Source organism: Pseudophryne corroboree, unplaced genomic scaffold (genome assembly GCF_028390025.1).
Source record: "Pseudophryne corroboree isolate aPseCor3 unplaced genomic scaffold, aPseCor3.hap2 scaffold_852, whole genome shotgun sequence".
Lineage (NCBI taxonomy): Eukaryota > Metazoa > Chordata > Amphibia > Anura > Myobatrachidae > Pseudophryne > Pseudophryne corroboree.
Genome location: NW_026970431.1, coordinates 90,564 through 104,636, shown reverse-complemented (window position 1 = coordinate 104,636; position 14,073 = coordinate 90,564). Strand labels below are relative to the sequence as shown.

General features: G+C 35.9%; 6 non-coding genes across 6 annotated transcripts; all 6 read right to left on the bottom strand.

Moving 5' to 3' along the window:
- Positions 1 to 15: 15 nt before the first annotated feature.
- On the bottom strand, positions 16 to 108 carry TRNAI-UAU (transfer RNA isoleucine (anticodon UAU)). The gene is given in 2 exon segments: positions 16 to 51; positions 71 to 108. It is a non-coding gene; the product is annotated as a tRNA-Ile (tRNA).
- Positions 109 to 924: 816 nt separating this feature from the next.
- Positions 925 to 1,017, bottom strand: TRNAI-UAU (transfer RNA isoleucine (anticodon UAU)). The gene is given in 2 exon segments: positions 925 to 960; positions 980 to 1,017. It is a non-coding gene; the product is annotated as a tRNA-Ile (tRNA).
- Positions 1,018 to 3,631: 2,614 nt separating this feature from the next.
- On the bottom strand, positions 3,632 to 3,724 carry TRNAI-UAU (transfer RNA isoleucine (anticodon UAU)). Its single transcript is given in 2 exon segments — positions 3,632 to 3,667; positions 3,687 to 3,724. It is a non-coding gene; the product is annotated as a tRNA-Ile (tRNA).
- Positions 3,725 to 4,541: 817 nt separating this feature from the next.
- TRNAI-UAU (transfer RNA isoleucine (anticodon UAU)) lies at positions 4,542 to 4,634 on the bottom strand. Its single transcript is given in 2 exon segments — positions 4,542 to 4,577; positions 4,597 to 4,634. It is a non-coding gene; the product is annotated as a tRNA-Ile (tRNA).
- Positions 4,635 to 9,914: 5,280 nt separating this feature from the next.
- On the bottom strand, positions 9,915 to 10,007 carry TRNAI-AAU (transfer RNA isoleucine (anticodon AAU)). Its single transcript is given in 2 exon segments — positions 9,915 to 9,950; positions 9,970 to 10,007. It is a non-coding gene; the product is annotated as a tRNA-Ile (tRNA).
- A 2,591-nt stretch (positions 10,008 to 12,598) lies between these two features.
- Positions 12,599 to 12,691, bottom strand: TRNAI-AAU (transfer RNA isoleucine (anticodon AAU)). Its single transcript is given in 2 exon segments — positions 12,599 to 12,634; positions 12,654 to 12,691. It is a non-coding gene; the product is annotated as a tRNA-Ile (tRNA).
- Between the last annotated feature and the right edge of the window lie 1,382 nt (positions 12,692 to 14,073).

The window sequence follows — 14,073 nt, the reverse complement described above, 5'->3', positions numbered from 1 at the left end:
AAACATTATACAAAGTGCTCCACGTGAGGCTTGAACTCACAACCTCGGCATTGCTCAACAAATACTGTCTTATAAGTACCGCGCGCTGACCAATTGCGCCACTGGAGCACTTTGCAGCATTAATTGGTTATGCTAGATGTGGATTTTATTCAATACAATCAGTACAGTCATAAGAATTGAAAAAAAATATCATTTTTGGTGATGAATGATGAGCAACAAAGGAACATGCATGCCAGATGGCACTTGAATAAGCTGTCCACTGTGATAGAAAAGGTTTAAAAAACAACAACAACAACAACAATGTTATCATAATTAATGTCATATTTTAGCTTCTGTGGTCATTTTTTACAAGCTAAACACTGCAAGACTGTTTTACAGTTGAAGCAAGGATAAAATATCAACTCTAGTGATGAGACACTTGCTGTAATGACTTCCACCCCATATAGGACTTGGACCCCCTGGCTTAGGAGGGCAGGGACTTATCCATTATGCCAGTGGTGCTTACTGATGTTCTTATTTAAGACTGTTAGGTTTTTAATAGTCAATTATTTATTTTTGAGGAAAAAGTGAAGCTGTTTACTGTGTTCTTTGCATTACCAAGTCCAGCAAGAAATGTGCTGGTACTATCCAGAGCTGTCAGTATGGATTATCATGCTACAGTATATTGCAGAAAATCAATTTGATGCAACTGCTTTACCAACAGTATGTTAATCTTTTCCATTGCTGTTTTGTTGGCTGACTGAAGGAAGATATGCAGTGCATTTGAACCAAAGCATATGTGTGCTGACAACTTAAATGCACACTCATGTTTGTGTTTTTTCTTTCTTTCTTCCATCCTTTGTAATATCATATTAAATATTAAGGTAGCAGTTTATAATCAATGACTAATGACACAAGAAAAGGAAAAAAAACAGTATACAAAGATGCTCCAGGTGAGGCTTGAACTCACAACCTCAGCATTGCTGAACAGATACTGTCTTATAAGTACCGTGCGCTGACCAATTGCGCCACTGGAGCACTTTGCAGCATTAATTGGTTATGCTAGATGTGGATTTTATTCAATACAATCAGTACAGTCATAAGAATTGAAAAAGAAAATCATTTTTGGTGATGAATGAAGAGCAACAAAGGAACATGCATGCCAGATGGCACTTGAATAAGCTGTCCACTGTGATAGAAAAGGTTTAAAAAACAACAACAACAATGTTATCATAATTAATGTAATATTTTAGCTTCTGTGGTCATTTTTTACAAGCTAAACACTGCAAGACTGTTTTACAGTTGAAGCAAGGATAAAATATCAACTCTAGTGATGAGACACTTGCTGTAATGACTTCCAACTCAGACGGGACTTAAACCCACAACCACTGGCTTAGGAGAAAAGTGCCTTACCCATTATGCCAGTGGTGCTTACTGATGTTCTTATTTAAGACTGTTAGGTTTTTAATAGTCAATTATTTATTTTTGAGGAAAAAGTGAAGCTGTTTACTGTGTTCTTTGCATTACCAAGTCCAGCAAGAAATGTGCTGGTACTATCCAGAGCTGTCAGTATGGATTATCATGCTATATTGCAGAAAATCAATTTGATGCAACTGCTTTACCAACAGTATGTTAATCTTTTCCATTGCTGTTTTGTTGGCTGACTGAAGGAAGATATGCAGTGCATTTGAACCAAAGCAGATGTGTGCTGACAACTTAAATGCACAATCATGTTTGTGTTTTTTCTTTACTTCTTCCATCCTTTGTAATATCATATTAAATATTAAGGTAGCAGTTTATAATCAATGACTAATGACATAAGAAAAGGAAAAAAAAACAGTATACAAAGATGCTCCAGGTGAGGCTTGAACTCACAACCTCGGCATTGCTCAACAGATACTGTCTTATAAGTACCACGTGCTGACCAATTGCGCCACTGGAGCACTTTGCAGCACTAATTGGTTATGCTAGATGTGGATTTTATTCAATACAATCAGTACAGTCATAAGAATTGAAAAAGAAAATCATTTTTGGTGATGAATGATGAGCAACAAAGGAACATGCATGCCAGATGGCACTTGAATAAGCTGTCCACGGTGATAGAAAAGGTTTAAAAAACAACAACAACAATGTTATCATAATTAATGTAATATTTTAGCTTCTGCGGTCATTTTTTACAAGCTAAACACTGCAAGACTGTTTTACAGTTGAAGCAAGGATAAAATATCAACTCTAGTGATGAGACACTGCTGTAATGACTTCCAACTCAGATGGGACTTAAACCCACAACCACTGGCTTAGGAGAACAGTGCCTTATCCATTATGCCAGTGGTGCTTACTGATGTCCTTATTTAAGACTGATAGGTTTTTAATAGTCAATTATTTATTTTTGAATAAAAGTGAAGCTGTTTACTGTGTACTTTGCATTACCAAGTCCAGCAAGGAATGTGCTGGTACTATCCAGAGCTGTCAGTATGGATTATCATGCTATATTGCAGAAAATCAATTTGATGCAACTGCTTTACCAACAGTATGTTAATATTTTCCATTGCTGTTTTGTTGGCTGACTGAAGGAAGATATGCAGTGCATTTGAACCAAAGCAGATGTGTGCTGACAACTTAAATGCACAATCATGTTTGTGTTTTTTCTTTCTTTCTTCCATCCTTTGTAATATCATATTAAATATTAAGGTAGCAGTTTATAATCAATGACTAATGACATAAGAAAAGGAAAAAAAAACAGTATACAAAAATGCTCCAGGTAAGGCCTGGACTCACAACCTCGGCATTGCTCAACTGATACTGTCTTATTAGTACCGCGCGCTGACCAATTGCGCCACTGGAGCACTTTGCAGCATTCATTGGTTATGCTAGATGTGGATTTTATTCAATACAATCAGTACAGTCATAAGAATTGAAAAAGAAAATCATTTTTGGTGATGAATGATAAGCAACAAAGGAACATGCATGCCAGATGGCACTTGAATAAGCTGTCTACGGTGATAGAAAAGGTTTAAAAAACAACAACAACAATGTTATCATAATTAATGTCATATTTTAGCTTCTGTGGTCATTTTTTACAAGCTAAACACTGCAAGACTGTTTTACAGTTGAAGCAAGGATAAAATATCAACTCTAGTGATGAGACACTTGCTGTAATGACTTCCACCCCATATGGGACTTGGACCCCCTGGCTTAGGAGGGCGGTGACTTATCCATTATGCCAGTGGTGCTTACTGATGTTCTTATTTAAGACTGTTAGGTTTTTAATAGTCAATTATTTATTTTTGAGGAAAAAGTGAAGCTGTTTACTGTGTTCTTTGCATTACCAAGTCCAGCAAGAAATGTGCTGGTACTATCCAGAGCTGTCAGTATGGATTATCATGCTATATTGCAGAAAATCAATTTGATGCAACTGCTTTACCAACAGTATGTTAATCTTTTCCATTGCTGTTTTGTTGGCTGACTGAAGGAAGATATGCAGTGCATTTGAACCAAAGCATATGTGTGCTGACAACTTAAATGCACAATCATGTTTGTGTTTTTTCTTTCTTTCTTCCATCCTTTGTAATATCATATTAAATATTAAGGTAGCAGTTTATAATCAATGACTAATGACATAAAAAAAGGAAAAAAAAACATTATACAAAGCTGCTCCAGGTGAGGCTTGAACTCACAACCTCGGCATTGCTCAACAGATACTGTCTTATAAGTACCGTGCGCTGACCAATTGCGCCACTGGAGCACTTTGCAGCCTTAATTGGTTATGCTAGATATGGATTTTATTCAATACAATCAGTACAGTCATAAGAATTGAAAAAGAAAATCATTTTTGGTGATGAATGATGAGCAACAAAGGAACATGCATGCCAGATGGCACTTGAATAAGCTGTCCACTGTGATAGAAAAGGTTTAAAAAACAACAACAACAACAACAATGTTATCATAATTAATGTCATATTTTAGCTTCTGTGGTCATTTTTTACAAGCTAAACACTGCAAGACTGTTTTACAGTTGAAGCAAGGATAAAATATCAACTCTAGTGATGAGACACTTGCTGTAATGACTTCCACCCCATATAGGACTTGGACCCCCTGGCTTAGGAGGGCAGGGACTTATCCATTATGCCAGTGGTGCTTACTGATGTTCTTATTTAAGACTGTTAGGTTTTTAATAGTCAATTATTTATTTTTGAGGAAACAGTGAAGCTGTTTACTGTGTTCTTTGCATTACCAAGTCCAGCAAGAAATAAGCTGGTACTATCCAGAGCTGTCAGTATGGATTATCATGCTACAGTATATTGCAGAAAATCAATTTGATGCAACTGCTTTACCAACAGTATGTTAATCTTTTCCATTGCTGTTTTGTTGGCTGACTGAAGGAAGATATGCAGTGCATTTGAACCAAAGCATATGTGTGCTGACAAATTAAATGCACAATCATGTTTGTGTTTTTTCTTTCTTTCTTCCATCCTTTGTAATATCATATTAAATATTAAGGTAGCAGTTTATAATCAATGACTAATGACATAAAAAAAAAGAAAAAAATCATTATACAAAGCTGCTCCAGGTGAGGCTTGAACTCACAACCTCGGCATTGCTCAACAGATACTGTCTTATAAGTACCGCGCGCTGACCAATTGCGCCACTGGAGCACTTTGCAGCATTAATTGGTTATGCTAGATGTGGATTTTATTCAATACAATCAGTACAGTCATAAGAATTGAAAAAGAAAATCATTTTTGGTGATGAATGATGAGCAACAAAGGAACATGCATGCCAGATGGCACTTGAATAAGCTGTCCACGGTGATATAAAAGGTTTAAAAAACAACAACAACAACAACAATGTTATCATAATTAATGTCATATTTTAGCTTCTGTGGTCATTTTTTACAAGCTAAACACTGCAAGACTGTTTTACAGTTGAAGCAAGGATAAAATATCAACTCTAGTGATGAGATACTTGCTGTAATGACTTCCACCCCATATAGGACTTGGACCCCCTGGCTTAGGAGGGCAGTGACTTATCCATTATGCCAGTGGTGCTTACTGATGTTCTTATTTAAGACTGTTAGGTTTTTAATAGTCAATTATTTATTTTTGAGGAAAAAGTGAAGCTGTTTACTGTGTTCTTTGCATTACCAAGTCCAGCAAGAAATGTGCTGGTACTATCCAGAGCTGTCAGTATGGATTATCATGCTATATTGCAGAAAATCAATTTGATGCAACTGCTTTACCAACAGTATGTTAATCTTTTCCATTGCTGTTTTGTTGGCTGACTGAAGGAAGATATGCAGTGCATTTGAACCAAAGCAGATGTGTGCTGACAACTTAAATGCAGAATCATGTTTGTGTTTTCTCTTTCTTTCTTCCATCCTTTGTAATATCATATTAATATTAAGGTAGCAGTTTATAATCAATGACTAATGACATAAGAAAAGGAAAAAAAACTGTATACAAAGATGCTCCAGGTGAGGCTTGAACTCACAACCTCGGCATTGCTCAACAGATACTGTCTTATAAGTACCGCACGCTGACCAATTGTGTCACTGGAGCACTTTGTAGCATTAATTGGTTATGCTAGATGTGGATTTTATTCAATACAATCAGTACAGTCATAAGAATTGAAAAAGAAAATCATTTTTGGTGATGAATGATGAGCAACAAAGGAACATGCATGCCAGATGGCACTTGAATAAGCTGTCCACGGTGATAGAAAAGGTTTAAAAAACAACAACAACAATGTTATCATAATTAATGTCATATTTTAGATTCTGTGGTCATTTTTTACAAGCTAAACACTGCAAGACTGTTTTACAGTTGAAGCAAGGATAAAATATCAACTCTAGTGATGAGACACTTGCTGTAATGACTTCCAACTCAGACGGGACTTAAACCCACAACCACTGGCTTAGGAGAACAGTGCCTTATCCATTATGCCAGTGGTGCTTACTGATGTCCTTATTTAAGACTGATACGTTTTTAATAGTCAATTATTTATTTTTGAAAAAAAGTGAAGCTGTTTACTGTGTTCTTTGCATTACCAAGTCCAGCAAGAAATGTGCTGGTACTATCCAGAGCTGTCAGTATGGATTATCATGCTATATTGCAGAAAATCAATTTGATGCAACTGCTTTACCAACAGTATGTTAATCTTTTCCATTGCTGTTTTGTTGGCTGACTGAAGGAAGATATGCAGATTTGTGCTGACAACTTAAATGCACAATCATGTTTGTGTTTTTTCATTCTTTCTTCCATCCTTTGTAATATCATATTAAATATTAAGGTAGCAGTTTATAATCAATGATTAATGACATAAGAAAAGGAAAAAAAAACAGTATACAAAGATGCTCCAGGTGAGGCTTGAACTCACAACCTCGGCATTGCTCAACAGATACTGTGTTATAAGTATCGTGCGCTGATCAATTGCGCCACTGGAGCACTTTGCAGCATTGATTGGTTATGCTAGATGTGGATTTTATTCAATACAATCAGTACAGTCATAAGAATTGAAAAAGAAAATCATTTTTGGTGATGAATGATGAGCAACAAAGGAACATGCATGCCAGATGGCACTTGAATAAGCTGTCCACGGTGATAGAAAAGGTTTAAAAAACAACAACAACAATGTTATCATAATTAATGTCATATTTTAGCTTCTGTGGTCATTTTTTACAAGCTAAACACTGCAAGACTGTTTTACAGTTGAAGCAAGGATAAAATATCAACTCTAGTGATGAGACACTTACTGTAATGACTTCCAACTCAGACGGGACTTAAACCCACAACCACTGGCTTAGGAGAACAGTGCCTTACCCATTATGCCAGTGGTGCTTACTGATGTTCTTATTTAAGACTGTTAGTTTTAAAAGTCAATTATTTATTTTTTGAGAAAAAAGTGAAGCTGTTTACTGTGTTCTTTGCATTACCAAGTCCAGCAAGAAATGTGCTGGTACTATCCAGAGCTGTCAGTATGGATTATCATGCTATATTGCAGAAAATCAATTTCATGCAACTGCTTTACCAACAGTATGTAAATCTTTTCCATTGCTGTTTTGTTGGCTGACTGAAGGAAGATATGCAGATGTGTGCTGACAACTTAAATGCACAATCATGTTTGTGTTTTTTCTTTCTTTCTTCCCTCCTTTGTAATATCATATTAAATATTAAGGTAGCAGTTTACAATCAATGACTAACGACATAAGAAAAGAAAAAAAAAACAGTATACAAAGATGCTCCAGGTGAGGCTTGAACTCCCAACCTCAGAATTGCTCAACAGATACTGTTTTATAAGTACCGCACGCTGACCAATTGCACCACTGGAGCACTTTGCAGCATTGATTGGTTATGCTAGATGTGGATTTTATTCAATACAATCAGTACAGTCATAAGAATCTAAAAAGAAAATCATTTTTGGTGATGAATGATGAGCAACAAAGGAACATGCATGCCAGATGGCACTTGAATAAGCTGTCCACGGTGATAAAAAAGGTTTACAAAACAACAACAACAATGTTATCATAATTAATGTCATATTTTAGCTTCTGTGGTCATTTTTTACAAGCTAAACACTGCAAGACTGTTTTACAGTTGAAGTAAGGATAAAATATCAACTCTAGTGATGAGACACTTGCTGTAATGACTTCCACCCCATATGGAACTTGGACCCCCTGGCTTAGGAGGGCAGTGACTTATCCATTATGCCAGTGGTGCTTACTGATGTTCTTATTTAAGACTGTTAGGTTTTTAATAGTCAATTATTTATTTTTGAGGAAAAAGTGAAGCTGTTTACTGTGTTCTTTGCATTACCAAGTCCAGCAAGAAATGTGCTGGTACTATCCAGAGCTGTCAGTATGGATTATCATGCTATATTGCAGAAAATCAATTTGATGCAACTGCTTTACCAACAGTATGTTAATCTTTTCCATTGCTGTTTTGTTGGCTGACTGAAGGAAGATATGCAGTGCATTTGAACCAAAGCAGATGTGTGCTGACAACTTAAATGCACAATCATGTTTGTGTTTTTTCTTTCTTTCTTCCAACCTTTGTAATATCATATTAATATTAAGGTAGCAGTTTATAATCAATGACTAATGACATAAAAAAAGGAAAAAAAACAGTATACAAAGATGCTCCACGTGAGGCTTGAACTCACAACCTCGGCATTGCTCAGCAAATACTGTCTTATTAGTATCGCGCACTGACCAATTGCACCACTGGAGCACTTTGCAGCATTAGTTGGTTATGCTAGATGTGGATTTTATTCAATACAATCAGTACAGTCATAAGAATTGAAAAAGAAAATCATTTTTGGTGATGAATGATGAGCAACAAAGGAACATGCATGCCAGATGGCACTTGAATAAGCTGTCCACGGTGATAGAAAAGGTTTAAAAAACAACAACAACAATGGTATCATAATTAATGTCATATTTTAGCTTCTGTGGTCATTTTTTACAAGCTAAACACTGCAAGACTGTTTTACAGTTGAAGCAAGGATAAAATATCAACTCTAGTGATGAGACACTTGCTGTAATGACTTCCAACTCAGACGGGACTTAAACCCACAACCACTGGCTTAGGAGAACAGTGCCTTATCCATTATGCCAGTGGTGCTTACTGATGTTCTTATTTAAGACTGTTAGGTTTTTAATAGTCAATTATTTATTTTTTGAGGAAAAAGTGAAGCTGTTTACTGTGTTCTTTGCATTACCAAGTCCAGCAAGAAATGTGCTGGTACTATCCAGAGCTGTCAGTATGGATTATCATGCTATATTGCAGAAAATCAATTTGATGCAACTGCTTTACCAACAGTATGTTAATCTTTTCCATTGCTGTTTTGTTGGCTGACTGAAGGAAGATATGCAGTGCATTTGAACCAAAGCAGATGTGTGCTGACAACTTAAATGCACAATCATGTTTGTGTTTTTTCTTTCTTTCTTCCAACCTTTGTAATATCATATTAAATATTAAGGTAGCAGTTTATAATCAATGACTAATGACATAAAAAAAGGAAAAAAAACAGTATACAAAGATGCTCCAGGTGAGGCTTGAACTCACAACCTCGGCATTGCTCAACAAATACTGTCTTATTAGTATCGCGCACTGACCAATTGCACCACTGGAGCACTTTGCAGCATTAGTTGGTTATGCTAGATGTGGATTTTATTCAATACAATCAGTACAGTCATAAGAATTGAAAAAGAAAATCATTTTTGGTGATGAATGATGAGCAACAAAGGAACATGCATGCCAGATGGCACTTAAATAAGCTGTCCACGGTGATAGAAAAGGTTTAAAAAACAACAACAACAATGTTATCATAATTAATGTCATATTTTAGCTTCTGTGGTCATTTTTTACAAGCTAAACACTGCAAGACTGTTTTACAGTTGAAGCAAGGATAACATATCAACTCTAGTGATGAGACACTTGCTGTAATTACTTCCACCCCATATGGGACTTGGACCCCCTGGCTTAGGAGGGCAGTGACTTATCCATTATGCCAGTGGTGCTTACTGATGTTCTTATTTAAGACTGTTAGGTTTTTAATAGTCAATTATTTATTTTTGAGGAAAAAGTGAAGCTGTTTACTGTATTCTTTGCATTACCAAGTCCAGCAAAAAATGTGCTGGTACTATCCAGAGCTGTCAGTATGGATTATCATGCTATATTGCAGAAAATCAATTTGATGCAACTGCTTTACCAACAGTATGTTAATCTTTTCCATTGCTGTTTTGTTGGCTGACTGAAGGAAGATATGCAGTGCATTTGAACCAAAGCAGATGTGTGCTGACAACTTAAATGCACAATCATGTTTGTGTTTTTTCTTTCTTTCTTCCATCCTTTGTAATATCATATTAAATATTAAGGTAGCAGTTTATAATCAATGACTAATGACATAAGAAAAGGAAAAAAAACAATATACAAAGATGCTCCAGGTGAGGCTTGAACTCACAACCTCGGCATTGCTCAACAGATACTGTCTTATTAGTACCGCGCGCTGACCAATTGCGCCACTGGAGCACTTTGCAGCATTAATTGGTTATGCTAGATGTGGATTTTATTCAATACAATCAGTACAGTCATAAGAATTGAAAAAGAAAATCATTTTTGGTGATGAATGATGAGCAACAAAGGAACATGCATGCCAGATGGCACTTGAATAAGCTGTCCACGGTGATAGAAAAGGTTTAAAAAACAAGAACAACAACAATGTTATCATAATTAATGTCATATTTTAGCTTCTGTGGTCATTTTTTTACAAGCTAAACACTGCAAGACTGTTTTACAGTTGAAGCAAGGATAAAATATCAACTCTAGTGATGAGACACTTGCTGTAATGACTTCCACCCCATATAGGACTTGGACCCCCTGGCTTAGGAGGGCAGTGACTTATCCATTATGCCAGTGGTGCTTACTGATGTTCTTATTTAAGACTGTTAGGTTTTTAATAGTCAATTATTTATTTTTGAGGAAAAAGTGAAGCTGTTTACTGTGTTCTTTGCATTACCAAGTCCAGCAAGAAATGTGCTGGTACTATCCAGAGCTGTCAGTATGGATTATCATGCTATATTGCAGAAAATCAATTTGATGCAACTGCTTTACCAACAGTATGTTAATCTTTTCCATTGCTGTTTTGTTGGCTGACTGAAGGAAGATATGCAGTGCATTTGAACCAAAGCAGATGTGTGCTGACAACTTAAATGCAGAATCATGTTTGTGTTTTCTCTTTCTTTCTTCCATCCTTTGTAATATCATATTAATATTAAGGTAGCAGTTTATAATCAATGACTAATGACATAAGAAAAGGAAAAAAAAACAGTATACAAAGATGCTCCAGGTGAGGCTTGAACTCACAACCTCGGCATTGCTCAACAGATACTGTCTTATAAGTACCGCGCGCTGACCAATTGTGTCACTGGAGCACTTTGTAGCATTAATTGGTTATGCTAGATGTGGATTTTATTCAATACAATCAGTACAGTCATAAGAATTGAAAAAGAAAATCATTTTTGGTGATGAATGATGAGCAACAAAGGAACATGCATGCCAGATGGCACTTGAATAAGCTGTCCACGGTGATAGAAAAGGTTTAAAAAACAACAACAACAATGTTATCATAATTAATGTCATATTTTAGATTCTGTGGTCATTTTTTACAAGCTAAACACTGCAAGACTGTTTTACAGTTGAAGCAAGGATAAAATATCAACTCTAGTGATGAGACACTTGCTGTAATGACTTCCAACTCAGACGGGACTTAAACCCACAACCACTGGCTTAGGAGAACAGTGCCTTATCCATTATGCCAGTGGTGCTTACTGATGTCCTTATTTAAGACTGATACGTTTTTAATAGTCAATTATTTATTTTTGAAAAAAAGTGAAGCTGTTTACTGTGTTCTTTGCATTACCAAGTCCAGCAAGAAATGTGCTGGTACTATCCAGAGCTGTCAGTATGGATTATCATGCTATATTGCAGAAAATCAATTTGATGCAACTGCTTTACCAACAGTATGTTAATCTTTTCCATTGCTGTTTTGTTGGCTGACTGAAGGAAGATATGCAGATGTGTGCTGACAACTTAAATGCACAATCATGTTTGTGTTTTTTCATTCTTTCTTCCATCCTTTGTAATATCATATTAAATATTAAGGTAGCAGTTTATAATCAATGATTAATGACATAAGAAAAGGAAAAAAAAACAGTATACAAAGATGCTCCAGGTGAGGCTTGAACTCACAACCTCGGCATTGCTCAACAGATACTGTCTTATAAGTATCGTGCGCTGATCAATTGCGCCACTGGAGCACTTTGCAGCATTCATTGGTTATGCTAGATGTGGATTTTATTCAATACAATCAGTACAGTCATAAGAATTGAAAAAGAAAATCATTTTTGGTGATGAATGATGAGCAACAAAGGAACATGCATGCAAGATGGCACTTGAATAAGCTGTCCACGGTGATAGAAAAGGTTTAAAAAACAACAACAACAACAATGTTATCATAATTAATGTCATATTTTAGCTTCTGTGGTCATTTTTTACAAGCTAAACACTTTTACAAGCTAAAAGACTGTTTTACAGTTGAAGCAAGGATAAAATATCAACTCTAGTGATGAGACACTTACTGTAATGAATTCCAACTCAGACGGGACTTAAACCCACAACCACTGGCATAGGAGAACAGTGCCTTACCCATTATGCCAGTGGTGCTTACTGATGTTCTTATTTAAGACTGTTAGTTTTAAAAGTCAATTATTTATTTTTTGAGAAAAAAGTGAAGCTGTTTACTGTGTTCTTTGCATTACCAAGTCCAGCAAGAAATGTGCTGGTACTATCCAGAGCTGTCAGTATGGATTATCATGCTATATTGCAGAAAATCAATTTCATGCAACTGCTTTACCAACAGTATGTAAATCTTTTCCATTGCTGTTTTGTTGGCTGACTGAAGGAAGATATGCAGATGTGTGCTGACAACTTAAATGCACAATCATGTTTGTGTTTTTTCTTTCTTTCTTCCATCCTTTGTAATATCATATTAAATATTAAGGTAGCAGTTTATAATCAATGACTAATGACATAAGAAAAGGAAAAAAAACAATATACAAAGATGCTCCAGGTGAGGCTTGAACTCACAACCTCGGCATTGCTCAACAGATACTGTCTTATTAGTACCGCGCGCTGACCAATTGCGCCACTGGAGCACTTTGCAGCATTAATTGGTTATGCTAGATGTGGATTTTATTCAATACAATCAGTACAGTCATAAGAATTGAAAAAGAAAATCATTTTTGGTGATGAATGATGAGCAACAAAGGAACATGCATGCCAGATGGCACTTGAATAAGCTGTCCACGGTGATAGAAAAGGTTTAAAAAACAAGAACAACAACAATGTTATCATAATTAATGTCATATTTTAGCTTCTGTGGTCATTTTTTTACAAGCTAAACACTGCAAGACTGTTTTACAGTTGAAGCAAGGATAAAATATCAACTCTAGTGATGAGACACTTGCTGTAATGACTTCCACCCCATATGGGACTTGGACCCCCTGGCTTAGGAGGGCAGTGACTTATCCATTATGCCAGTGGTGCTTACTGATGTTCTTTTTTAAGACTGTTAGGTTTTTAATAGTCAATTATTTATTTTTGAGGAAAAAGTGAAGCTGTTTACTGTGTTCTTTGCATTACCAAGTCCAGCAAGAAATGTGCTGGTACTATCCAGAGCTGTCAGTATGGATTATCATGCTATATTGCAGAAAATCAATTTGATGCAACTTCTTTACCAACAGTATGTTAATCTTTTCCATTGCTGTTTTGTTGGCTGACTGAAGGAAGATATGCAGTGCATTTGAACCAAAGCAGATGTGTGCTGACAACTTAAATGCACAATCATGTTTGTGTTTTTTCATTCTTTCTTCCATCCTTTGTAATATCATATTAAATATTAAGGTAGCAGTTTTTAATCAATGACTAATGACATAAGAAAAGGAAAAAAAACAGTATACAAAGATGCTCCAGGTGAGGCTTGAACTCACAACCTCGGCATTGCTCAACAGATACTGTCTTATAAGTACCGTGCGCTGATAAATTGCGCCACTGGAGCACTTTGCAGCATTTATTGGTTATGCTAGATGTGGATTTTATTCAATACAATCAGTACAGTCATAAGAATTGAAAAAGAAAATCATTTTTGGTGATGAATGATGAGCAACAGAGGAACATGCATGCCAGATGGCACTTGAATAAGCTGTCCACGGTGATAGAAAAGGTTTAAAAAACAACAACAACAATGTTATCATAATTAATGTCATATTTTAGCTTCTGTGGTCATTTTTTACAAGCTAAACACTGCAAGACTATTTTACAGTTGAAGCAAGGATAAAATATCAACTCTAGTGATGAGACACTTGCTGTAATGACTTCCACCCCATATAAAACTTGGACCCCCTGGCTTAGGAGGTCAGTGACTTATCCATTATGCCAGTGGTGCTTACTGATGTTCTTATTTAAGACTGTTAGGTTTTTAATAGTCAATTATTTATTTTTGAGGAAAAAGTGAAGCTGTTAACTGTGTTCTTTGCAT